At 40.3% G+C, this 24,877-nt stretch overlaps 1 protein-coding gene across 7 annotated transcripts in view; it reads right to left on the bottom strand.

Annotated features, from left to right (window-relative positions):
* The window catches only part of LARP4B (La ribonucleoprotein 4B), a 57,872-nt gene extending 33,203 nt beyond the window's left edge, over positions 1-24,669 (bottom strand). For 5 of the 7 annotated variants that reach the window (XM_058181079.1, XM_058181083.1, XM_058181085.1 and 2 more), the window contains exons 1-2: positions 24,131-24,271; positions 8,761-8,877 (exon numbers count right to left, since the gene is read on the bottom strand). The gene's annotated coding sequence lies outside the window, so the exon portion shown is untranslated. Of the gene's footprint in view, positions 1-8,760; positions 8,878-22,520; positions 24,031-24,130; positions 24,272-24,537 lie in introns of those variants that run through there. The other 2 variants (XM_058181080.1, XM_058181081.1) reach the window with 2 other exon arrangements.
* Positions 24,670-24,877: the final 208 nt, after the last annotated feature.

Below are 24,877 nucleotides of genomic sequence, written 5' to 3'. Positions count from 1 at the left end.
GCCTTCTCTGTGGGGGCTCCCACCCTCTGGAACGAGCTTCCTCCAGGACTTCGCCAACTTCCCAACCTCCAAACCTTTCACCGCGAGCTTAAGACACATCTATTTATTTGCGCAGGACTGGACTAGATTTTAAATTCAAATTGGTTTTAATGGGGATTTTATTATTTTTATTATTATTTTTATTTTAATTTATTTTAATTATTCGACCAATTATAATAAGTTTTTTAATGGATGTTTTATTTGTATTTATATGTATGTTTTTATCTGGTTGTGAACCGCCCTGAGTCCCTAGGGAGATAGGGCGGTATAAAAATATGAAAAATAAATAAATAAATAAATAAATAAAGCCCAATCGTTGGAACTTTGGAACTGGATCATAGATCCATCGTAAGTTTGAATAATCACTAAACAACCAGTTGTAAATTGATGACTACCTGTAGGTGATTAGACATATTGATCATTAAATAATGTTTATATAAAGCTATGACTTTTTTTGGACATGGAGATAGCCCATGTCTAAGATTTTTCCTCCTAAACAAACACACTTTATACTAAGTAATATACTGTATATGCATACATCCTTTAGACAATTTTACAGGATTTCATTTTAGAACGGATTAAAACTGAACCACATAATTAAAGAACCAGAGGGGGCGCTGGGAAGGTGAATCCTTGGAGGTTTTTGTAATTCTGCATCTGCATTAACTGTTGGGAAACTACCAGGCAAGTAAAAGACCTTTTGCACAACCGCAAAAGACCTAGAACTGACAACCCCCACTCCCACACTCCACTCCAAGTTCCATGGAACCTTTCCAGTGGTGGGTTGCTCCCAGTTCACTCCGGTTCTGAAGAGCCGGTAGTAAAAATCTGCTGGCGTTCGGGAAACCGGTAGTAATGGCTGACTGGCCACGCCCCCGAACCGGTTCCCCGATCATCAGAGGTTTGTTTGTTTTTACTTTTAAAAGCATCTTTTTTTTAGCCAAAAAAAGGGCTTTTAAAAGTAAAAAAAAAAACCTTTGATGACCATGTGACTGAGCAGGGATAATCAGACCCCTTTAAAAGTTTTTTTTTTTTAAAAACAACCTCTTTGGCCAAAGAGGTTGTTAAAACAAAAGATTTTAAAAGGCCCCTCTGGCGATCCCAGCTGTTTTAAGAGGTTCTGGGCTGTGATTAGGCAACTTCAACTGGGATCATCAGAGGAGCCTTTTAAAATCTTTTTTTCCTCTGGCCCACCCAATCCCCCCTCCTCACTTAATTACTGCTCCTTTTGGACTCGCTTTCCTTCGGCTTCTGCAATCAGTTGCATTAGCTAGCAACTGAATCTGCCTGCCTAAAATCCATGTCCTCAGTGAACAACTAAATCTGCTTTTGCTGGCTGAGGAACTCTGGGAATTGAAGTCCACAATCCTTAAAGTTACTAAGGTTGGAGACCCCTGATCTAAAAAATATAAATAAAATAAAATAATAAAATATTTGTGCAGTTTTCTGAGATTTGGTGTGTTTCTATAGTGTTTCACTCTAACTACACAAACACACAGAATCTCAGAAAGCTGTATGTGGCATGTGTGAGTCAGTTGTGTTGTGTTGTATGTGTGTAAAGTGTGAAAGTTGGTTTTTGAGCTTTTTGTGGCTGTGTGAGGTTCCTGCTGTTGCAGGGGCCATTTTGGGTGAAGTGCAGCTGCTTTTACATTGTGTGTGAGTCTGTTGTGTTGTGTTGTGTGTGTGTAATGTGTGACAGTTGGTTTTTTAGCTTTTTGTGGCTGTGTGAAGTTCCTGCTTGTTGCAGGGGCCATTTTGGGTGAAGCGCAGCTGCTTTTACATTGTGTGCGAGTGTGTTGTGGGATGTGTGTGTGTGTGTGTGTGTGTGTGTGTGTCCCTTCACAAGGACTTGGAGGCAGCTCCTCTGAGGAAAAGAGGAGGTGGCGAAACTCTGGCTGTCCCCCGGGAGAAATTGCCCTGTCTCTGCAGCATTGGTCATGTGACTGAGTGGGCGTGACCGACTTGATGTCACTTACAACAAGGTGCTGCCCCACCTTGCCCTGAGTGACTTCAAGTTGGCCACGCCCATTCAGTCACATGACCACCAAGCCACACATACCAAATAAGCCACGCCCACAGAACCGGTAGTAAAAAAAATTGGAACCCACCCCTGAACCTTTCCTTTTGGTTCCCAAGTGAAGGCAAGCAGTCTGGACAGATACTTGTATTATAGGTAGAATATATTAAGTCAACTTGAACCTTTTACATGGGAATCTGGTTGCCTGCTCATTAATCTCTCTACAGATTTCTATCTCTCACTTCTGGGGAAAGGATAAAGTTTATTGCGATGGCCAAGACCCAAAGAATCAGCTCAGAATATAGTAGATGCCTAGCTATGGCATCAGGAAGGGATAGAGACTGAAGTGAGGAACTTGGGAGGCTTCACGTGGGAGGTCAGATCACTCTCTCCTTCGTCTGGACTTTTGGACCGCCGCTCAACACCGCAGGGAGACGGGACCAATGCGTTGGTTCCGTCCCAGGCGACTGATGGACCCAGGGAGGTTCCTGATGGAGCTTGGGCCGTTCCCTGGTGATCTGACCCATGGCTCGGCCGAGGAGCTTGTTGCGGCCTGGGAACAGGCCGCGACGGGAGCCTTGGACCGTGTCGTGCCTTTGCGGCCTCTGACCCGGCGTAGGTCTCAACCAGCTCCTTGGTTCTCCGAGGAGCTGAGGGAGATGAAGCGCCGGAGAAGACGCCTAGAGAGCGCTTGGAGGTCGCCTTTCCGAAGCTGACCGTACACTAGTTAGGTCTTTCACCCAGACCTATCTAGTGGCATTGAGGGAGGCCAAGCGGGCCTATGTTTCTACCCTCATTGCGTCAGCAGAGAACCGCCCAGCCTCCCTGTTTAGGGTGACTCGCTCCCTTCTACACCGGGGGGGGGGGGCGATGATCCCTTACAGGGTTGTGCTGAGGATTTCAGCAGGTATCTGTTTGACAAAATCGCTCAGCTTCAGGACGGACTGGACCAAAATTTGGTAGTTTCGGGCAAGGTGACGGAGGCTAGTCTTGTTGAGACCATCTGGGAGGAGTTTGATCCTGTGGCTCCCAAGGACATGGACAGGTTGCTGGGATGGCTGAATGCCACCACATGTTTATTGGACCCGTGTCCCTCCTGGCTGGTGCTGGCCACCCAGGAGGTGACATGAGGCTGGCTCCAGGGAATTGTCAACGCTTCCTTGGGAGAGGGTGTTGTTCCCACCGCCTTGAAAGAGGCGGTGGTGAGGCCCCTCCTCAAGAAGCCCTCCCTGGACCCAGCTGTTTTAGGTAACTATTGTCCAGTTTCCAATCTTCGCTTTGTGGCGAAGGTTGTTGAGAGTGTGGTTGCACATCAGTTACCCCGGTACCTGGATGAATCTGTCTATCTAGACCCGTTCCAGTCTGGTTTCCGACCCGGGTACAGCACTGAGACAGCTTTGGTCGCGTTGGTGGATGACCTCTGGAGGGCCCGGGATAGGGGTTATTCCTCTGCCCTGGTTCTCCTAGATCTCTCAGCGGCTTTCGATACCATCGACCATGGTATCCTGCTGCGATGGTTGGGGAGTTTAGGAGTGGGAGGCACCGTGTTTCGGTGGTTCTTGTCCTATCTCTCCAACCGATCGCAGACGGTGTTGGCAGGGGGGCAGAGATCGATCTCAAGGCGCCTCCTTTGTGGGGTGCCACAGTGGTCGGTTCTCTCGCCTCTCCTGTTCAACATCTATATGAAGCCGCTGGGTGAGGTCATCAGTGGTTTTGGGGTGAGTTATCAACTGTACGCGGATGACACCCAGCTGTACATTTCCACCCCTGACCACCCCAATGAAGCTGTCGAAGTGTTGTCTCGGTGTTTGGAAGCCGTGCGGGTCTGGATGGGGAGAAACAGGCTTAAGCTCAACCCCTCCAAGACTGAGTGGCTGTGGATGCCGGCATCCCGGTACAGCCAGCTGCAACCGCGGCTGACTGTTAGAGGCGAATTATTGGCCCCAATGGAGAGGGTGCGCAATCTGGGTGTTCTCCTGGATGAACGGTTGTCCTTTGAAGATCATTTGGCGACCGTCTCCAGGAGAGCCTTTTACCAGGTTTGCCTGGTCCGTCAGTTGCGCCCCTTTCTAGATCGGGATGCCTTATGCACGGTCACTCACGCCCTCGTCACTTCTCGCCTGGACTTGTCGTGTCCCACTCCTCCGCTGATGGCTGGGTCCGGGAAATCCGAATCAGGCTTGCCTCTGCAGCTCTGCCCAAAGTCCTAGCAAAGTCCTCAGAGCAAGCAGGAGACCAGTAAGTGACTTCAGCAAGATAAGTTTGACTTTTGCCTGACTCAGAGACTGTCAGAAAGTAGCTCCTTTATATAGGCCATGGGGTGTGGCTCCATGACTCAGCACTCATTAAGGCCTGCCCCTCCCTTCCCTCTGTTGCCTCCGCCTCTCCAATCTTCTGATGCGAGGGTCACTCCAATCAGCTGTTCTTGGGAGTAAACCCTCCTCAGGCTCACCTGCTGTGGATGAGGGGGAGGGGTCTAGCTGCTCCGTTTGCCTGGGCATGGAGTCAGGGCTGGGGCAGGGAGATGCTCCTTCTTCTGCAGTTTGTGGGGGCATGGAGCCAGGACTTGGGCCGGAAGGCATACATTCCTCAGTGTTGGGGAGCAGGTAAGAAGGCCCCGGCTGCTCTGAGGGCGGGCAAGACACAACAGGACTACTGCAATGCTCTCTACATGGGGCTCCCCTTGAGGAGCACCTGGAGGCTTCAGTTGGTCCAGAATGCAGCCGCGCGGGTGATAGAGGGAGCCACTCGTGGCTCCCATATAACACCAATCCTGCGCAGGCTGCACTGGCTACCTGTGGTCTTCCGGGTGCACTTCAAGGTGTTGGTTATCACCTTTAAAGTGCTCCATGGCATAGGACCGGGATATCTTCGGGACCGCCTTCTGCTACCACATGCCTCCCACCGACTGGTACGCTCCCATAGAGAGGGTCTCCTCAGGGTGCCGTCAGCCAAACAGTGTCGGCTGGTGACCCCCAGGGGGAGAGCCTTCTCCTACCCTCTGGAATGAGCTTCCCCCAGGACTTCGACAACTTCCTGACCTCTGGACTTTTCGCCGCGAGCTGAAGACGTACCTATTCTTCCGAGCAGGACTGGCTTGATAGGGGTTTTTAATTTGTTTTAAATGGGGTTTATTTTATATTTTATATTATGTATTTTATATTTAAATTTAGGCCACATTGAATAAGTTTTTTAAATAGCTTTTATTGTAATATATTGTACTGTTTTTACTTGGCTGTTCACCGCCCTGAGTCCTTCGGGAGAAGGGCGGTATAAAAATTAAAATATTATTATTATTATTATTATTATTATTATTATTATTATTATTATTTATTATTATTATTATTATTATTATTATTATTATTATTATTATTATTATTATTATTATTCACCTAGTTCAGCAGCAAGTTCAGAGCATCCCACTGCCAGGGGCTCTGGCTACTCAATATACTGGCTGGCCAATATCCCCAGCCATTCCAGCTGCACAGCCAGTTTTGCTGCTTTGCCATGGAGGTTTGCCATATACATTTGGGGGTGGGGGTGGGGAGAAGTGGACAAGATAAGAACCTTTACCACTCAGGTTGAACTGAAGAATTTCCCTACAGAACCCAAAAGGGTATTCTTTGTGCTAAGCTTGCTATAGGAGTTGGCAGTTAAGTGGATGCTGCCAATCCTAAAGGGAAACAACCAGGTCATGGACAATTACCAGAACTTGATGGACAGATCCAAGGGGCATTTTAGAGCCTCTGAGTATAAATCATGACAGCCAGCTGTGAGATTTAGCAGCTCAAAGAAGGCACAAGCAATTTCAAGTTATTGGCAGATGTGGATTGGAACAAAGCAACAGCGATAGAAAGCTGGGCCAGAATTCCATCTAAGAAGCAATATCTAATATCAACAAAGGAATTGTTGATCTTATTTGAGTTCCAATTTGCAGAGAGGATTTATCAGACCCTCAAAGTCACCAACTTTAGCACTTACCTTTTTTGTTCTTAAAAAGAGACAGAATTTCAGAACCCAATTAGTGAGGTCCAGATGTGCATAGTGCACAATTACAAAGATAATTACAGTAGTAAGATCACAGTAAGGGTTCATTACCTTTCTGTAGCTTTGCCATCATATTGAGACAACTGGTCATGGAAGTGTCTTCAAGACACCACACAGGATATTGTGAAACTTTGGGTGATCTAGGATGGTGGCAGACATCAAGGGATATGTACCGTCTTGCCACCTGGGTGGGAAGATTCTAGACTTGGGGCAGACAATTCCTTTAAAGTGGCATTGCTCCCACCCATCTGAATTTCCTATGAGAACTCAAACATTGGAAGCAACATGGAAAAGAGAGGGGGGCTTCTGTGGTAGAGGGATGATGTTGGTAAACTACCAGCAAGACAAGGAGGGATCAAATGAGGAATTAGCCTTGCATCGCTGCACAGCTACAAAAGACCTCAAACTGACCCCCTTCGCGAGTTCCGTGGAATCTTATTTGCTAGTTCCAAAAAGAAGGGAAGCAGTCTTTTATTATAGGTAGAGTACAATAAAGTAGGTATATTCTATTTTAACCCCTCATGTGTGGAACTGCTTGCCTGTGCTTGACAATACAGATATTAAATAACAGCTTATTTGAAAGAATGCTCAAGTACTGTACTGTGCTAAGGACAGAGGCAGACTTTCTGCTCATCCATAAAAAGTGCTAAAAAAATTGGGAATATTTTTAAAATTCAGAGTATCTACTGTATTGTTTTGGTTATACAGCTAAAATATTATTTTAGTTGAGAATATAATGGTTTACAAATTTGTAAGCTACTGCTAATAGAATAAGCTGTGCTGCATCTTCCCCAATATTTCTAGCAAAGTTACTTCCATTAAATTGCTTTAACATTTATCAGACTTTGACAATTTAATGTGTCACCTTATGCTATGCAGACATGAAATTAACAGCATATTAAGATACTGCTATGACATGCTCACTAGAAGACACTGTAACTATTTGGAAAACATCCATTTATTAGTGAACATGCTGTAGTCACCTAGAGTATATGCAAACTATGGTGTGGGTTTGAGCCTACTACTACATGTATTATAGAACACAACGTGTGGGCACATATGTAGTATAACTTGCTCCTTTAATATATCCTAAAGACACTAGAGTGTAGTTCAGATGCACTGCATATACATACTTACAGCCATTTTATATGTTGTATTTACATGGTGCAATAGGTTTATTCAGAGACCCATCTCAGTATATAAAAGCAATCATGGTATTCGTTACCTCATTGATTACCCCTGGCATTTAAACTTTAAAATAAACTTTAAAATAATCCTTACCTTGTAAATGCTTAATTCCCACCCACCCCCCAAGTTAACTTTTTAACAACATGCTAATTATTGTGTAAAAAAATTAGTAGACTTGAAATATTCATACCTTAAAACAAATGACTTGAATAACTGTTGTGAGATTATGAATTGAATGAATATGAATCGACTATTATGCGAATATGAATTGGCAAAATATGATAGGTTTTGCAATCTTGGGAGCCAGCCAGTATAACAAAATGTCCTTATTATACCTAAGTCAAAGTTTGCATTATTGTTGATTTACCCAGAGATAGTTTCCATTCAGAATCACAAGTACTACAATTATACTATTATACTATAATAATGTATTGCTCCCAAATAGCTTGTCTGAATATTTTAAAATATAACTTTTAGTAAAAAAGGAAATCCAAGCTCTCCAAAATGGCATTTGTTTGGCTCATGCCACCTGATCATCTTATTCAAATGTAATAAGTTATCCTAAGGAATTCTGTTCTTCCTAATTATTAATTACCCATATTTTTCAGTGTATAAAATGCACTTTCTCCCCCCTAAAAAGTGGGTGGAAATATCTGTATGTCTTAGAGAGCAAATGTTGCCAAAGTCCCACCCACCCTCCGGTCTCCACCTTTCGGCCTCTGCTTCCCAGCAATCTGCCTCCTTGCAGCAAACAGTCTGGTCAGCTTCCGCAGAACCTAATTTACCATGAGCAACTGATTGGCAGTTGGATCTGCCTCCTGGAATATCGCCAATCAGCTGTTCCAGGCTGCCAGAATTGTGCCTATTGCCACCACTGCATGTCCCATTTTCACCCACCGCGTGCCTCATTTTCGGCGATCCCTGCTGCCTGGAACAGGCTGAAAATGGAACATGTGGACGCCAAAAATGGGATGAGTAGAGGAGGAGGCGATCCCCGATCCAACTGCCAATCAGCTGTTCCTGCTAAATCAGGCTGTGCTGAAGCTGACCAGGCTGTTTGCTCCAAGGAGGCAAATTGCTGGGAGACAGAGGAAAAGGCAGGGGTTTTTTCCCTTGTTTTCCTCCCCAAAAGCTAGATGGGTCTTATAGTCCGGAGCATACAGTAAATAATCCAATGTATTAAAATACTGACATTTGAGAAGTATAGGCTTTGCATGATACAATTAATCCAGGAATATTCTGGACATCCCTATTCCAAATACTTTAAAACAATGCTATTAAAAATTATAGTGTCAATTCTACACTGTACACTGAATAAAAGACAACCTTCCCAGCATCCAGCATTCTATAAACTGAAAGCTGTACAAGAAGTTGGCCTTCAATGCCTTCCTACACAATAAAAGGAGAGCACTCTCTAGTAGTGGATAGGGAAGGAATCCCAAATACAGTAAATACATTTTTCCTCTTACGTTCAAATTGCAGGCTCCTTCTCTGAAACCCGTCAGTTCCCCTTTTCTGTAGCAGTAACACAGTGCTGCATCTATGGTATTCTGGAGAATCCTTCAATCTGGGAAGCCGTCAAAGTGCTAGAAACAGGAACAGAAATGGGTGGGTGAGAAAACCCTCTTCAGTGAAATACAAGATTACTTAGGAGTGTAAGATTCATGAGATTGATAAATCATCCTGAAATGTTCCATGGAAATATGACTCCCAAATCTAAAAAACAAGAGGGCTATATAGTGCTGTGGATTTAAAAGTAAAACATATTTTGAAGCTTACAAGAGTAGACACATAGCATCCATCTGCAATTGAATGAAGAGTCTTTTCCTGGGGTGGTGCAACAACTGTGGAAGGCTGCCTTAATATTTTTGGAAAAGATGCAGCTGCTTTAAGAGTTACAGAGATGTATATGAGTGCCCCCAAACATATTTTTACCTTTGACATCCAAGTGCTGCACAACTCACCTCCTTTGGATGAGGGCTGTGCTCCTCTTTAAAGGAGCAGGCAAAGATCCTGACAGAAATATACAATTGTTACTAGAGGCACTTAAAGACTAGAAATTATTTTAAACCAGAGGTAAACTATGCAGAAATGACATGGATTGTATAGCTTAGTCCCTAGAACTAATATTAGTCCCTTCTTAATGGGATTCTTATAATGTATTCTATGGGTGGGGGGAGAGGGCTACCTTTATATAGAACATTAAATGCAATGTGTAGATCTTATCACAAGTAGCATGCAAAATGCATTAGTAAGATTGTTGTGATTTACCTAGTCACTGCAAGCATAAACTGTTACTGAAAGATTAGCTGCTGACTTGGTACCATACCATTTTAAAAGTTTTTATATTGAGGCACTGATGGAATACCTTCTCTATAAATCTGCTTGCCTACTAAGAACCACATCAGGTATAAATCATCCTCCAAATGTTCCTTTGATCTCAACCAGGAATATTACATTTAAGCTTGTTAACATCCATTCCCTGAATGGCTTCCTTTCAAAATAAAATTGCAAAGACCCTTTTGATTTTTGATATGATTAATTTTAAATCTTGATAATCCTGACAAATTGTAATCCTGATTTATTATTATCATAATAAACTGTGATTTTATTGTTTCATTTACTCTTTCATTTTTAATTTTGCACATCACTTACAGATGCACCATTTGACTGACAAAATATAAATATTTTAAATAAACCTGGAGAAATGACACTACCAAGCATTGAAAGCTTAAAACTGAAGATGCTGACTACATCTACCAACAGTTTACATATTACATACACGTTTGTATCACTGACATTTTAGCTATGGATGATACTTCCATTTTCCATTCCACATAAGTTGTGTACAATCATAGACATTACACAAAGGTAAACATCCTGCCAGCTAAACTACTTTTAGGTTAATAAGCTACATGTCAGCTGCATGTCAGGAATCATCACTCTGGATCACAGCCTGGGGAGAAAATGTTTCTCTGTGAGGGAAGTGACACAACAATAGTTTTTATTCTCATTTATAAAATCTTAGCAGCTTGTATGTTATTAACAAATGCCATTACACCTTGAACAACTGGAAGGCATCTATTTTCAGCTGCTATATTGCATTTGAGAAAACTTAGAGGAAACAGTTCTCACTAACATTGTTGTTCCTTTCAAAGCGTTCTTATCAATAAGCAATTCTAAATATTAGAGTGTAAACTGAAAAGTCTAGCAATATGCGGCGCCGAAATGAGCGACTTATCTGAATAATTCCAAGATATTTTGCTTTTTCTGTCTCTGTTTATGCATTCTGTTCCCTCTCCTCATTTGCTATCAGTTGTTATTCATGCCATTATATTTTTTTAGAATTCTATCATTGCATTTTCCTGTTTGTTGTGTGGTGCCAGCTTCTTGACCTTAGATTTGACCGTTCAACTTGTTACCCGTAAAAACCTTAGTGTTCACAGAGGTTACAAAAAGTTCAATAGGCAAATTGGATGAAATGCTTTTGCAAATATTGTAGCTTTTCTGCCTTATAAATATGAAAGTATCTGAGCTTCAAACTGGCAAATTGGTGGTGAGAGAGTATTAATATCTATAATAAAGCCTAAATCTAAGCCTGAGGTGGTAATTTTCTAGATGAATTGGATCTATTGTTATTATGATCAGAAATACGTTATTTTACTGATCTGCAAAAGTTTTAGATAAACAGATAACTAAACCTTTCCTAGCAAATTCTGTAGTATGAAAATAAACATGCAGTTGGGAGTCAATAGCAATAATGTGAACTACCTATTATAGAAGTTAGCTATTTACTAGCATGAAACAAACAAAAAGCAGAGTGATCTTGACTATTTAAAAAAATCTGAGAATTATACCACCTATGTATTAGAATAATCCGAATTGTAAGTGCTATCTTATTTTAAATAGGACTATTTTGCCTTTCTAAATGCAAGTAGCTGTGGTTTAGTGACTGCCTTAATCAATTACTGTTTGCAATTAAAAGATGAACAAATAATTTTATGAGCAATACTCACATCTATGACTTTCACAGGTCTGTAAAGCAAAGGAAAGCTAAAGTAAGACCATATAACACAGTTGCAGTTTCACTTAGCAACTGCTTTAATGACCATGCTGCTGATCCTAGTGTGGTTGCTAAATGAGGACTACTTATAATCCAACTGTTGTTGCCTCAGAGAGCTGAATCTCAATTGGGGAGCTTGGACTACTGCTGCAGGTTCCTCGGCCCCAACAAACTGAAGTGGAGGGACACAAACAAACAATTCAGCCCCCTACAAGAATTTGTAGCCATGCTAACAAGAGGCATCTGGGGAACCATCTTCCACAGCACACAACCGGTGGCACACAGCATCAGATTTTCAAATCTAGTATATAAATCCAGGATTTACTAAATATGTGGAAAAAAAATGGAAAAGAAATGCCAAGGCAATAAAAGCAGCCAGAAAAGGGGATACATTAAACAATTTTAGTGACTGCACTTTTATCAGAATTAACCAGTAGAACATCCAGCTAAGTCATATCTTGGTTTGTTTTTTTTTCCTTTTAGCTGAATGGCAAACAGACATTTAAAACGGGGATAGCAAAAACAATTTGCAAAATTGCCTGGGTTAGGAGTTCAACAGAAAAAGAAAAACCTAACATTCTGCAGAGCCCTCCTCCTCCTCCTTGATGCTTCTGGGATTAGAGATATCAACAGATGATCGGGGATATCTCTTAGGGCAGGGGTCTGGAAACTTAGCTCTTTTAAGACTTGTGGACTTCAACTCCCAAAGTTCTGGGAGTTCCTCTGGAACTTGAAGCCCACAAGTCTTAAAAGAGCCAAGTTTCCAGATCCTTGTCTTAGGGTTTTTTATCAGTTACACACAGTGACAGTAATCCAGCTACCAGATCATAATTTGATATGGATATAGTCATATTTTTCAAGTTTTCAATTCACCAGATAGTTTTTCCCTATCAAAAATGTGTTATGTATTTCAGTCACATAGCTGCAAACTTTTGCAAACTCTTCAAAGACAGGCAATTTTGCTATGAGGATACCCATTACAATTAGCCAACGGAACCAACAAAAACTTTGAAGATATGCTACACAAGTGCCTACTCACAATGGAGACTTCTCAGAAAGACACAGGCAACTCTGCAAGCCTAAGACGGTTTGGGCAACTTCCTATGTAGGTGGGAATGCGTTTACAAGTTGTATTATAAAAAGTTATTGTGGCACTTTAATCTACCTTGAATCATTATTTAGGAATTACTGTTTTAGTCTTTTAAAGCATTGGTAATGCAAGCACTGTGATTATCCTTCCAATGATAAATCAGAGAAATGCTCAACTATGACATGCACACAGGTTTTAAAAGCTGACTGCCACCCCAAAGGTGGAATTCTATATTAGTTATACCGAATACTGATGCTACCCATTATACAATCAATCTTGGAAAGAATATGCTTCTGGTAAGTTATCTGGGTGCCCATTTCTTGTAAATTCTTAGCCTCTAATTGGGAGAAAATAGGAAAACAAATTAAGTGTTGACTGCTTAAAGCAGGGGTCTCCAACCTTGGCAACTAAGACTTGTGGACTTCAACTTCCAGAATTCTTCAGCCAGCTTTGCTGGGAGTTGAAGTCCATAAGTCTTAAAGTTGCCAAGGTTGGAGACCCCTGCTTTAAGCATCTTTCAGGAAGATCAATGCTACTGAAAATGAGGCTAGCATTAAGATAGTACTAGCACTAAAATGGTACAGTACCATCTTAAACCACATTTAAGTGTTCTAGCCACAGAGACAATACACCCAACTAATTAATGTAGTATCTCTATTCTGAGAATTTAAAGAACAAAGGCTTACAATACAAATAGATGTAATTAAAAAAAATATTTTGGATTTGATGGTCTTAATTATTGCAAGCTGCTAGAGTTGCTTGAATAAGCAACAGGTAACTAATTGTAATGAATACAGTAGTTTCTGAAGCACACTTCCTATCAGCATATTAACTTTACATTAAAATAAATTCCTAGATTGCTGTGTAATAGCTGAAGAAGTGTGCTTGAGATAACTGAAATAATTCTTCTAGTCATTTAAATTCATCTAGTAGTTCAAATTCAAATAATTCATCTTGCATTTGTGTAGTGTTGCATTTATTGGAGCACTGTCTGGTCTGAAGAGTGATAGCAAGCTATGGGGAACAATCCAACAGCTTTTTTTGCAGGTCTGCCAGTGACAACTCAGCATTCTAGATACATAGCTACAGAACACTGTCATGGAGCCAACTGCCTTTACTGTAGCTAAGAGTACAAGAAATGACTTCAGAGGACTTTCTTCTCTCTTTCTGTAACAATCAATCCCAATAAATGTACTGCAATGTTCCAAATTAGGATACCCTTTTTAAAACCATGCCATCCTTTCCTTTAAATGCATTTGACAGAACAAAAGAAATAAGAATGCCAGGGATGTGTCATCTAAGTTTTTTTTTCTTTACCTCATTGTATGAAACTTAAAAACCCAATTGCATAATAATAACATTTCAATAAACATAGAAGTATAATTGTTTTGTTGACAAATATCTGTGTATAGCTAAACAGATTATTATCAACACAACTAAGATGCCTATAGTTCCATTAATGTGTATTTCTTAATTCATAACCAAATTCCCTGTGTATTACTTTGAATTTAGAACTATTGTACTATAGACCTTGGTCCCTTTAAGACTTGTGGACTTTGCTGGCTGAGGGACTCTGGGAGTTGAAGTCCACAATTCTTAAAGGGACCAAGGTTGGAGACCTCTGCTATAGATAACATACCATTTGAATTATTTAACCCATACCATAACAGCAGTTATTACACAGGTTTCTTGTTTTAAGGTCATTCTCCTTCAGGGAATGGTTGCAGTTTTGTAGTGATGGGGGTGAGAGATCAGATTTGTGGACCCTGGTTTGTGGAGTGCAAATGAGTGGTCATCTCTCTTCTGCTTTTTAGTAAACATATGAAATCACTAGAAAGCGTTTAAAGCAGGGATCTCCAACCTTGGCAACTTTGAGACTTGTGGACTTCAACTCCCAGAATTCAACAATTAAAGTTGCCAAGGTTGGAGACCCCTGGTTTAAAGATTTGGTGATCATACCCAATTATACCTTGCTATTCCAGGCTATAGGTGAGATGCTGTTGATGTTTTAGCCAGCAGTTGCAAGAGTTTGGATTAAAGAGAACAGACTAAAGATGAACCCAAACAGGATAGAGTTGCTGTTTATGCAGTGGAAAAAGTTCTGTCTTTTGACAAGCAAGCAAGCATTACCTGTGAAGGAATAGGCTTGTGATTAGGGGCACTCTGGCATTTACAGTTCCTGCTTGAAAATTAAATGCAGGTTTTGCTTTAGATAGACCTTTGTCCAATTCCAGCTAGTGTAACAATTGTAACCTTATTCGGTGCAAGAGGGACTGACTACAGTAACAATGCCCTCATTACCACTTGGCATACTACAGCAAGGCACTTTATATGGGGCTGCTTTAAAGACTACAGGCAGTCCTTCACTTACAATCATTCATTTAGTGACCCTAGGAAGTTACCACTCTAATAGCAGAAAGCGAAGAGGAACTAAAAAGGCTCTTGATGTGGGTGAAGGAGGAGAATGCAAAAGTTGGTTGAAACTCAACATTAAGAAAATTAAGATCATGGCATCCGGCCCTCTAAATTCCTGGCATGGGGAAGAAGTGGAGGTAGTGACAGATTTTATTTTCCTGGGCTCCAAGTTCACCGCAGATGGGGACTGCAGTCAAGAAATTAAAAGACGCTTGCTCCTGGGGAGGAAGCTATGGCAAATCTAGACAGGGTACTAAAAAACAGAGACATCACTGTGCCAACAAAAGTGCTTATAGTCAAGGCTATGGTTTTCCCAGTTGCAATGTTTGACTGTGAAAGTTGGACCATAAGAAAGGCTGAGCGCCAAAAAATTGAGGCCTTTGAATTCTGGTGCTGGAGAAGACTCTTGTGAGTCCCTTGGACTGAAAGACGAATGAAAAAATCAGTCCTAGAGGAGATCAACCCTGACTGCTCTTTAGAAGGCCAGATCCTGAAGATGAAACTGAAATACTTTGGCCACCTAATGAGAAGGAAGGACTCACTGGAGAAGAGCCTAATGCTAGGAAAGATTGAGGGCAAAAGAAGAACGGGATGACAGAGAATGAGGTGGCTGGATGGAGTCACTGAAGCAGTAGGCATGAACTTAAATGGACTCCAGAGGATGGTAGAAGATAGGAAGGCCTGGAGGAACATTGTCCATGGAGTCACGATGGGTCGGATACGACTTTGCAACTAACAACAACAACAAGGAAGTTACAGACTGAAAAAAGTGACTTATGAATATTAAAAAACTGACTTAGGACCATTGCGGCATGCCCATGGTCACATGATCAAAATTCACACTTGGCAACTGGCATGTATTACAGTCATTGTGATTGTACAATGAGCCACCCACCTGAGTGACTGATCCATCTTTTGTGGCGCTCATTAAGTGAATACCAGAGTTAAGCAAATCAAATGTTCAACTCCGATCCTGTTTTGCTGTTCTGACAAAACGTCATAAAATGGGTCACCTTGTAAACAGCCATAAATGTGGGATGGTTGCCAAGAGCCTGAAATGTGGTCACAGGACTGCAGGGATCCTCAGCCACCATGTTGTAAGTATCACTGGGGAGTACTGTTGTAATTTAGAAAGGTCATTAAGTCAAGGACTATCTGTATAAAAATAAAAAAGTGAAAACCAATAAAAAGGTAGAAGAATGGTCAGTAAGCAAAGCTCACTCAGGCAACAAACAAGCCAAAACAAGAACTGTACAAGAAGACCATGAAACCTGCTTTTTGGCACCTGGCTAAGTACCTTAATGTAATGTCTGAAATCGCCTCAAGCAACTGCTCTTGGCACAATGATGCACAGTTGAAATAATTCAAATAATCAGCTATTCTGGACATACAAAATGTGGAAAAAAAGGAATAACCAAAATGAATTATTCTAATGTAATTCCAATGCGACATAAAGAAAGATATCAGAAAAATTATAATCGTGATTTTCATAACCAAAGTCTTTTCAGATTTCAAAATTCATATGTTTAGGTTACAAACCTTTTGGTGAGCAAAAACCAAAAAAGACAAGGTAAATACTTGACTAACATTGAAGTCATGAAATCCAGATTTAAGTCATCCTGTTCAAATGGACCGCAGGAGGAGATTGTAGAAATTCACATTGAGATCTGGCAAGTGCTAAGTTTGATAATTATGCTAAGGCTTCTGGCATGAAGAAATAATGTTTACTGCCCAGTATAAACAAAAAAACCTAATTGTAACTCTATTCTTAGAGTAAGTATACTGGTTCTTCTATATATTATAAGCAAGTAACATATAAACAACCTAACCAACGTTTATTTATAAGCAATTCAAGCAAGAATCTGGCTGGTCTATGTGTTATTGAAACGTTTGCTAAACACATCTAACCTGCTGTTACCACAATACACCAGCTCAGTAAAAATAACAGCTACTCACAGCATTAATAAAGTTAATTTTAATTCAATGGCTGGTTCAAGCATCATATTTAGCCATAAAGTAATTAGTCTGGCTTCAATCTAGAGTGATATGTAAAGTGAACCATTGTTATTAATGTGTAACTGCAGCCACTAATTGAACAAATGTTTGAGTAATAAAGATACTTTTCAGACTGTTTTGTTGAAAACTGTCAGTATTTAAGGCAAGAAAAAAAATTAAAAGGTGAAAGGTGGCTTTCTCACTAAAGGCAACAATTATAACCAACAATTTTTACCCTTTCTCTAAACAAACGGTTCTGGCCAGAAGAAAGCTCAATAATTAGCAAAAATTGAAAGAGTAGCAGATTATTATCTGCTATTAAGTGCTATTTTCCTATCTATCTCTGAAGGACAAGGTCAGCAGGAGAACGTCCTAGAAGTTAAAAGGTGTGAGTCATCACCATCACCACCACCATTGCAATTAGCCTCCATTTAACCTACTAAGAAACAAATCTATCAAATAATATGATACAGTACACTTGCTATATATGTAACAAGATTAAATCTATGCTTATTATGAAACCAAATCACTGTTGCACTGCAGGCATCTATTACAAATACTGAACTTAAATTTTCAGGGGGGGAAAATCTAGTAACAATCAAAACATCAAATAGTTGTGAATATAGTATATTCTTTTATAATTATATAAAATTAAAAGCTGGGAGAAGCACTCCATACTTCATAAGAATAAGTTGGTTCATTAGTTTTATAGTCCAGTTATAGGATCTCAACACAGATAGTAATTTTAAAGGAAAAAGTACCTTCTGTATTTGTCCTATAGATATATACATATGATCTTAACATGGAAGATATGAACTAACAGCAGGCTAAGTAGATATCCTGCTCACACAGAACTCTGAAAATACACAGCTTAAATAATTTCAAACTAACTCTATATCTAGACCAAGTAGTACTGTGTTCTTGGTGTAATGTTTCCTAAAAAGGTACTGTACTTAACTGTCTGTGACACTGAAAGAAAATAACCAGTGATCTGTACCTATGACACCCTCTGGAAATCCTAATTAAATTAAGAGATGTGGGGTGGGGAAGGGACCGATACAGAAATGACTCAGAATATTTTCCCAATGATCTTTATGTAGAATGAACTACCCCCCGGACTTCGTCAGCTTTCGGACCTCCGGACCTTCCGCCGCGGGCTTAAAACGTATTTATTTAATTGTGCAGGGCTGAGCTAGATTTTAAATTATTGGTTTTAAATTGGGTTTTATTTGATATTTTAATTCTAAATTTACGGGCTTGTTAGAATCAGTTTTTTAATTGTTTTATATTGTATTTATATGTCTTTTAAATGCCTGTACACCGCCCTGAGTCCTTCGGGAGATAGGGCGGTATATAAATTTGAATAAATAAATAAATAAATAAATAAATAAATATATGTCCCATAAAGTTAACAGTTCACTATGCAGGAACTGAAATCAGATTTTAAAACATTTTGGGAAAAAGAAAAATGCTTCTTTTTTTATATATAGCAAAGTTCTAACAGAAATAGTACAAAATGCTTGAATGGCAGTTTTTGTTATTCCCTGTTAAAGGGAAGACATAAAAAGGTAACTGCAATGCTGCAGCATAACAATATGAATTGATCAAGCAATGTGTGCATGTGTGCATCCAAAATATACCTACAAAATCAACCATGAAGCATAGGAAAAAGGACACCTGGTTTGGAGCATCCTTCATGGCTCTCAGACTGGGATAGAAGTGAAAATCTGTGGGGAGATTTCAAGTGCACAATGCATGTAAGGAGGCTCTATAATATTTCTGAGCTGCAAGGATACTTTTAGATGGCTTTAGGAAGTTGCATTATCTGCCAAAGGAAGTGTTACAAATACTAACTAAAAAGGGTATCCAAACTTATACACCATCCATATTTATTGTTTTCTTATCTTGAATAAACAAACAACTACAAATAACTAGTAAGAATGCATTCAAATATGCAGAAAGATGCAATGTTTAACACTCTACTATGCAGATGTTGTGTCAGCTTTTGTTCACTTAGGGATTCACTGAAACACTTAATTGACCAGGGGTGCATAAACCTTTTCATGCAATTGATCTGAGGACCAAGTGAAGCATGACAACTTTTTTGTTTGTGAAGCAAACTTCAAGGGAAGGTTCTTAGTGTTTCAAATGTATTTCTGGTACTCAATCAATTCAGATTGAGGTAGCCAAGGAAAGAACATATTTTTAAAATATTAAAAAAAATCACAAACAAGAAATACTAGCTTTACAGAGGTTGTGCTGTAGATATTTTAAAAATCTATCCTAAATTTCTGAAAAGCCACCAATTTTTATTTAAACAAGCAATTCTAGAGTATTTCTTTAAAATTCACGTATTAACCAGAAGAGAATCAGTAAAATATTAAACATTACTGAGTATGAAAAACAAGTATGCTAAAACTTTGTAAATTCATAATGTTAAAACTGGATGTTTTCAAGGAAACATAATTCAAAGGTATTTTTAATTTTGGGAAATAACATAACCATGTGTCATACATTTATAGAAAACCAAACTAAACTATAGTTTAGGCAACACACCTAGGCCTTTTTAATTATACATACCTTAGAAGCCTATTATTTGAAGCCAGTTTCCTCTATCAAGTATTTCTAGCTATTAACTTGCTACTATAATAACTATTCGTGTATCACATACATTTGTGCTGTTGGCTGTCAACATTTTGCAAAGTGAAGCAGAACTTCTGCATATTTTTCAGAAAAGTTGACTTGCCTGCCATTTTAGGCCAACAGAACCAATATCTGTAGCCATTCTGTTTAAGGACAAAATTACAAGAAAAACAAAAATCTTCCTACCTCCAATACAATTTCTTATTTACTATGAATTTCATTTTAAGGCTGGCTGAGAAATCATCAAAGCTTTAGCTCAGACCTTTAGTTCATTTTAAATCACTCATATAGGGCTGATCCAAAGTGAACTAAAGAACTGAGCTGTTATGTGGTGGGGTAAAGAACCTTGTGTCCCTCGGTTCAATTTGAATATTTTTCTACTTGAAACTACTCTTACCAATTTGGGGATAGGATGGCACACAGGGACGTAAAGAGTTGCTTGTTTTAAAAAAGGATATCGCATAACAGGTGTATGTTGCTACTCATTGCTTTCCCTGATCCAATGCTTCCCGCAACTACATTAATATTCCAAAAAGTTTGTTGCCTTTGCTATATAATAAACTGTGTTTTTATTATGGTATGGGTATCAACTGGTCAAAATAAACAAAGCTTACAGCTACAAAAATTGTGTTCACATTCAAGATTGTGATTTCATATTGGTTTGCTATGCCTAAGGCTGTGATGGCAAACCTATGGCACGGGTGCCCAAAGCGGCACGCAAAGCCATGTTGCCCAGCACGCACAGCCTTGCCTATTTGTCTTCTTGGTTTCTGGTGCATGTGTGCACGATAATCAACTGTCCTTCATGTGCAGGGCAGAGCCGAAAACCAGTGTGCGCATGCACATCAGCCAGCTGATCGTCAGGCATGCATGCATGCTAGAACCCAGAAGTTCGGCTTTTCCAAAGCGCGGCCCAGATGAGTGCATGCATGTGCATGCAACATTTCCGTGCAACATTTTTGGCACTTGGTGCCGAAAAGGTTCGCCATCACCGGCCTAGGGAGTCAAAGGGATTTACATATTGGTCATCGCAGGCAATAGCAAGATTCTAGTTAACTTGTCAAGTGTTAAGATATTGATACATATAATTTCTTCTTTCTGGCAACATTTATGGTTAAAACAAAACTTTATCTTTTTCGACTTATTTACCACACTAAATATAAACTGCAGCTTACTCAGAGACAAAAAACTTGATCATAAGCTAAAATAAGTTGTATCTTATTATGGCCTACTACAATATTCATTTACATACATATACATATACATATACATATACATATACATATACATATACATATACATATATATATATATATATATATATATATATATATGAATGTTCATTCATATATATGTGTGTGTGTGTGTGTGTGTGTGTGTGTGTGTGTGTGTGTGTGTATGTATATATGAATGAACATTGTAGTAGGCCATAATAATAAAGAAGTGTTGTGTGTGTGTGTATGTATGTGTGTGTGTATATATATAATTCAGTCAGAAATACTTCTACTTGGAATCATGTACAAGAAGACTCAGTGGCAGAATCTCATTAAAAACAATTTAATCCTTTGGCAATATCAGACCAAAACTAAGTTTTATATGTGCCAAATATTTCTTAATACTTCCTGCCACTGCTGCTAAATCCAATAACTTACTTCACATAATATTGAGTCACTAGGTCATACGATTGATTAGTCCCCATTTTTTCTCCAATCCCCGAAGAGCCACTAGTATCAAATGTTAGAAAAAATATTGGGTTACCTTTTAAAGATGTGAATTAACTATTGAGAAGAATGCAAGATGTGCTTGTTCTGCAAAGTGTACTTTATGTATTCTGCAAGAAATAGCTCTTCAAGAGAAGACAATAAGGAATGCCAATTTCAAGCAGGAAAAGACCTGGAACTTTTAAAATCATATATAGTAGTGATTCAATATGTCTCCACAACCTACCATATATTTTACAATCAAAAATACTAAAAGTGTTATTTAAAAGGAATAAGGTTAGTTGTCAACTATACTAGGCTTTAAATCCTATCTTACACAGTTGCACTGCTATTTGCACCTAGATTTTCAGAAAATATTTAAAAATTATTTGAAGATACAACCAAAATTGCTAAAAGCCTCCCGTGTTTAACAGCAATTAAATTTACTATTCCACACTCATTTATATATTACATAAAATGGCGTTTCTGAACCTTGGCAACTTTGAATTCTGGGAATTGATGTCTACGCAGTTTAAAGTTGCCAATATATGGATATAAACTTTCAATATTTATGATTTTCAGTACAATATGTAATGCATAACTTTCAACATTTCTTGTTGAAACAAAACTTATTTCTGTCTTACACTGAGAAAATATTGCATCCTTTAGTAAATCACACCATGCAAGCAAGCTTTGTATGATCAAGATTTTTATTAACATTCTCTATATATTGATTGGCTTTTAGCCTAATATTATTAGCAATTCTAAACATACTTCAAAAAATGATATACAAATGCATATAGTACTATACAAATACTATCTGAATGTAGTGGTTGACACAAAAAAATAGGCAAATAAATTAGATTTTATTAATTTAAAACTACAAACTAGAAAATACCATAGAAGTAAATCAGAATTCCATCTAAATAAATATGCTTAGAATGGTGACGCCAACTTCTATGCATGACATCCATTTCAAATACAAATTATAATTAGAAGACAATGTGGCATCTATTTAGCAATTTGCCAGATATAATCACTTACAAAAAAGTAGCAGTTTTTGTTGTTGTAAAACCAGCTCAATGTCTTGGAGCACCTTAAATATAACAGATTTGTTAAGACATAAATTTGATATAAAAATCGATTCTATTGGATGCCCCATGAAGGAAATATTAATTCATAAAAAGTTATGCCATTCATCTGTATTCTTTAAAATGTCTTTAAAAGATTTACTATACTAGATTTGTAACAGAATTAGAATATAGAAACCAAATTCAATTTTTCTATAAACATCACATAACTCTTTTGACTACAGATACTTACATATATCCTCTCAATTGGAACGGATGGTTATGGAGAACAAAAGTTTAAAGAAGTGGTCTAGGAACACTTGCTGGAGGACCTAACGCGTCTCCTGCAAACTCGCTTCTGACAGAAAACTGCTGCTCGCAGACAACGAAGAGCACATAACAAGGACTAGACTGTCGAGGTCAGTGTTTGACATAGCAAGGATTAGACTATCTCGAGGTCAGTGCTTGCATTTCAACCTTGATGATTTTTCTAGAACTCTGCTGTTTGGTCCTTGACTGACGCCTAACTGAGATTAATGAAAATGTCAGCTTATTTTCATATTAAATGGAACAGAGATTTTTATGCAGGCAGAGTTAATACTCTAGATAGAAAAAGGTTCTCTTTATACCAAAACACTTTGACATGTTAGTAAATGACCTCACATATATTGATTTTTGACCTTGCAAACTCTTATTACAAGTGCACCACTCTCAATTATGATATTTAACGAAGTACCATACAGGACTGCTAACATTCTCAATAACCTGTTGATTAAACATTTATATCATTAAAGAGTTTCTCTTGTCTTAGAGATGAATTGTCTCCATTGTAAGCATATCTCCTTTATTTCTAAAGTAAGTGCCTTACATTCACATATGTACTGATATACGCACAAACCCAACAAGAAGGAAAAGATATGATTCCTAATGATGCTTCTTTCAGTTCTTGTGGGAGTGACATGCAACCAAGGTAAAATACATTTCCCTTTTTGGTGACGTATAATCCTAGTAGGCAATTTACAGTCTACTATTGTGGTACATGTATCTTCATTTCCTTTAACCAATCATTTTTTTAAAAGAAAAGCCAAGAGTCCAACATGATACCTATGTCAGCAATTAATCTGCCACTTTAGCTTTCCCAATTTAAGAGACATAAGAAGAAAAATGTGTTATTGTACAAGGCATCCCACATTCCCCTTTTAAAAGCAATACACAACAAAGCTTCCACACAACCGGAGTTCAGGCAGGCCAATGAATCCAAGGCTTTCAGTTTAAGGTATATCAAAGCGTTGGGGGGATAGGGGCGGGCGGGGGAAGCCACCTTTTCGCTATTCCTTTAAGTGACAACGAACCAAGGCGTGACAAGAGAGGTGTGCCAGTCCAAGAGCTTTAGCGTTTTGGAGTTTGGTGTTACCCCATAAACTTTAAAGCTATCAGAAAGTCACAAGGGTCTCAATGGCAGAAGAAAAACAGAAAGAGAAAGTGAACCGAAACGCCGGTTTTCCCTCCTCGGGGTAGTGAATGAGGCCAGGAGGCACGGGGCAATTTGGGGCGACAGCTTTCTCCCCCTCTTCCCCCCCTCCTCACCCCAGAGCTTTGCGGAAACATGAAGCCGGCAAAAAGGAAGGCCAGGGAAGGGAAGCTTGGGAGGGAGGGAAGGGGGAAGCGGACCCATCCCAAACCCGACTTTTCCTTACCGCGAAGGCCACCCCAGGCAGACGCAGTGCGGAGCCGCCGGCACCACCAGGCCTAAAATCCGGACCCACCGGCTGAGGCCAGCCCCGCCCCCGTGAGGGCCTCGGGTGAGAAAATGGCGGGTATGGGGGGAAACGGCGGCCAGGGGGGAAAGGGGGCCTCACTCACCTGTCCAGCCCAGAGCTAATGAAGGCCCCGGAGGGCCGGAGGAATCTCGCTGGGAAGTCGGGTCGGGAATTCTGCTGCTGCTGCCGCTGCTCCTGCTGCTCCCCGCCGCCGCCGCCGCCTCCTTCTCCTCCGCCGCCGCCGCCAAGTCCCAGGAAGGGGGTGAGAGAGACAGAAAGAGAGAGAGAGCGGGGAGAGGGGCAGAGGCGGCGGCGGCGACCAGGCGGAGGAGAAGTGGCGGCGGCGGCGGCGGTAGCAGGGAGGAGGGAGAAGCGGCAAGCGGGAGGGGAAGGGCGCGGAACAGCGGCGGCAGGAGGAGAAGGCAGGGACGGAGGCAGGGGAGGCGGCGGCGGCGGGTCCGAGCCCCGGAACGTTTCGACGCCAAGAAGCAGCGGGGACAATTCGCTCACATATGAGGGAGAGAGAGAAGGTAGAGAGAACGCCAGGGAGACCCACGAGCCTCTCTTCCGGCTCCCGGCGGAAGTCCCGCCCCCGTCCGAGGAAGATTATTGGCTAATGCCTGAAAGTTTGATCCTCGCTTCTTCCCTCGCTCTAATTCGCGCGTACAGCTCTTTCCTTACCCCCACCTCTCAGCTCACGTCCCGGAGGAGAAAGCGCGAGCCTCTGGACTGGGGGAGGAGATATACACCGGCCTGGTCCGTGATTGGCTGGAAAGGAAAGCCGTGTCTCTTTGCGCGCGCGCGCTCTGAGGAGGAGGAAGGGGGCGCGGCATGACTTTTTAAGATGAAC

This window comes from Ahaetulla prasina, chromosome 4, assembly GCF_028640845.1.
Source record: "Ahaetulla prasina isolate Xishuangbanna chromosome 4, ASM2864084v1, whole genome shotgun sequence".
Classification (NCBI taxonomy): Eukaryota; Metazoa; Chordata; class Lepidosauria; order Squamata; family Colubridae; genus Ahaetulla; species Ahaetulla prasina.
Note: the sequence above shows the minus strand (reverse complement) of the source record. Positions and strands in the feature narration are given on the sequence as shown.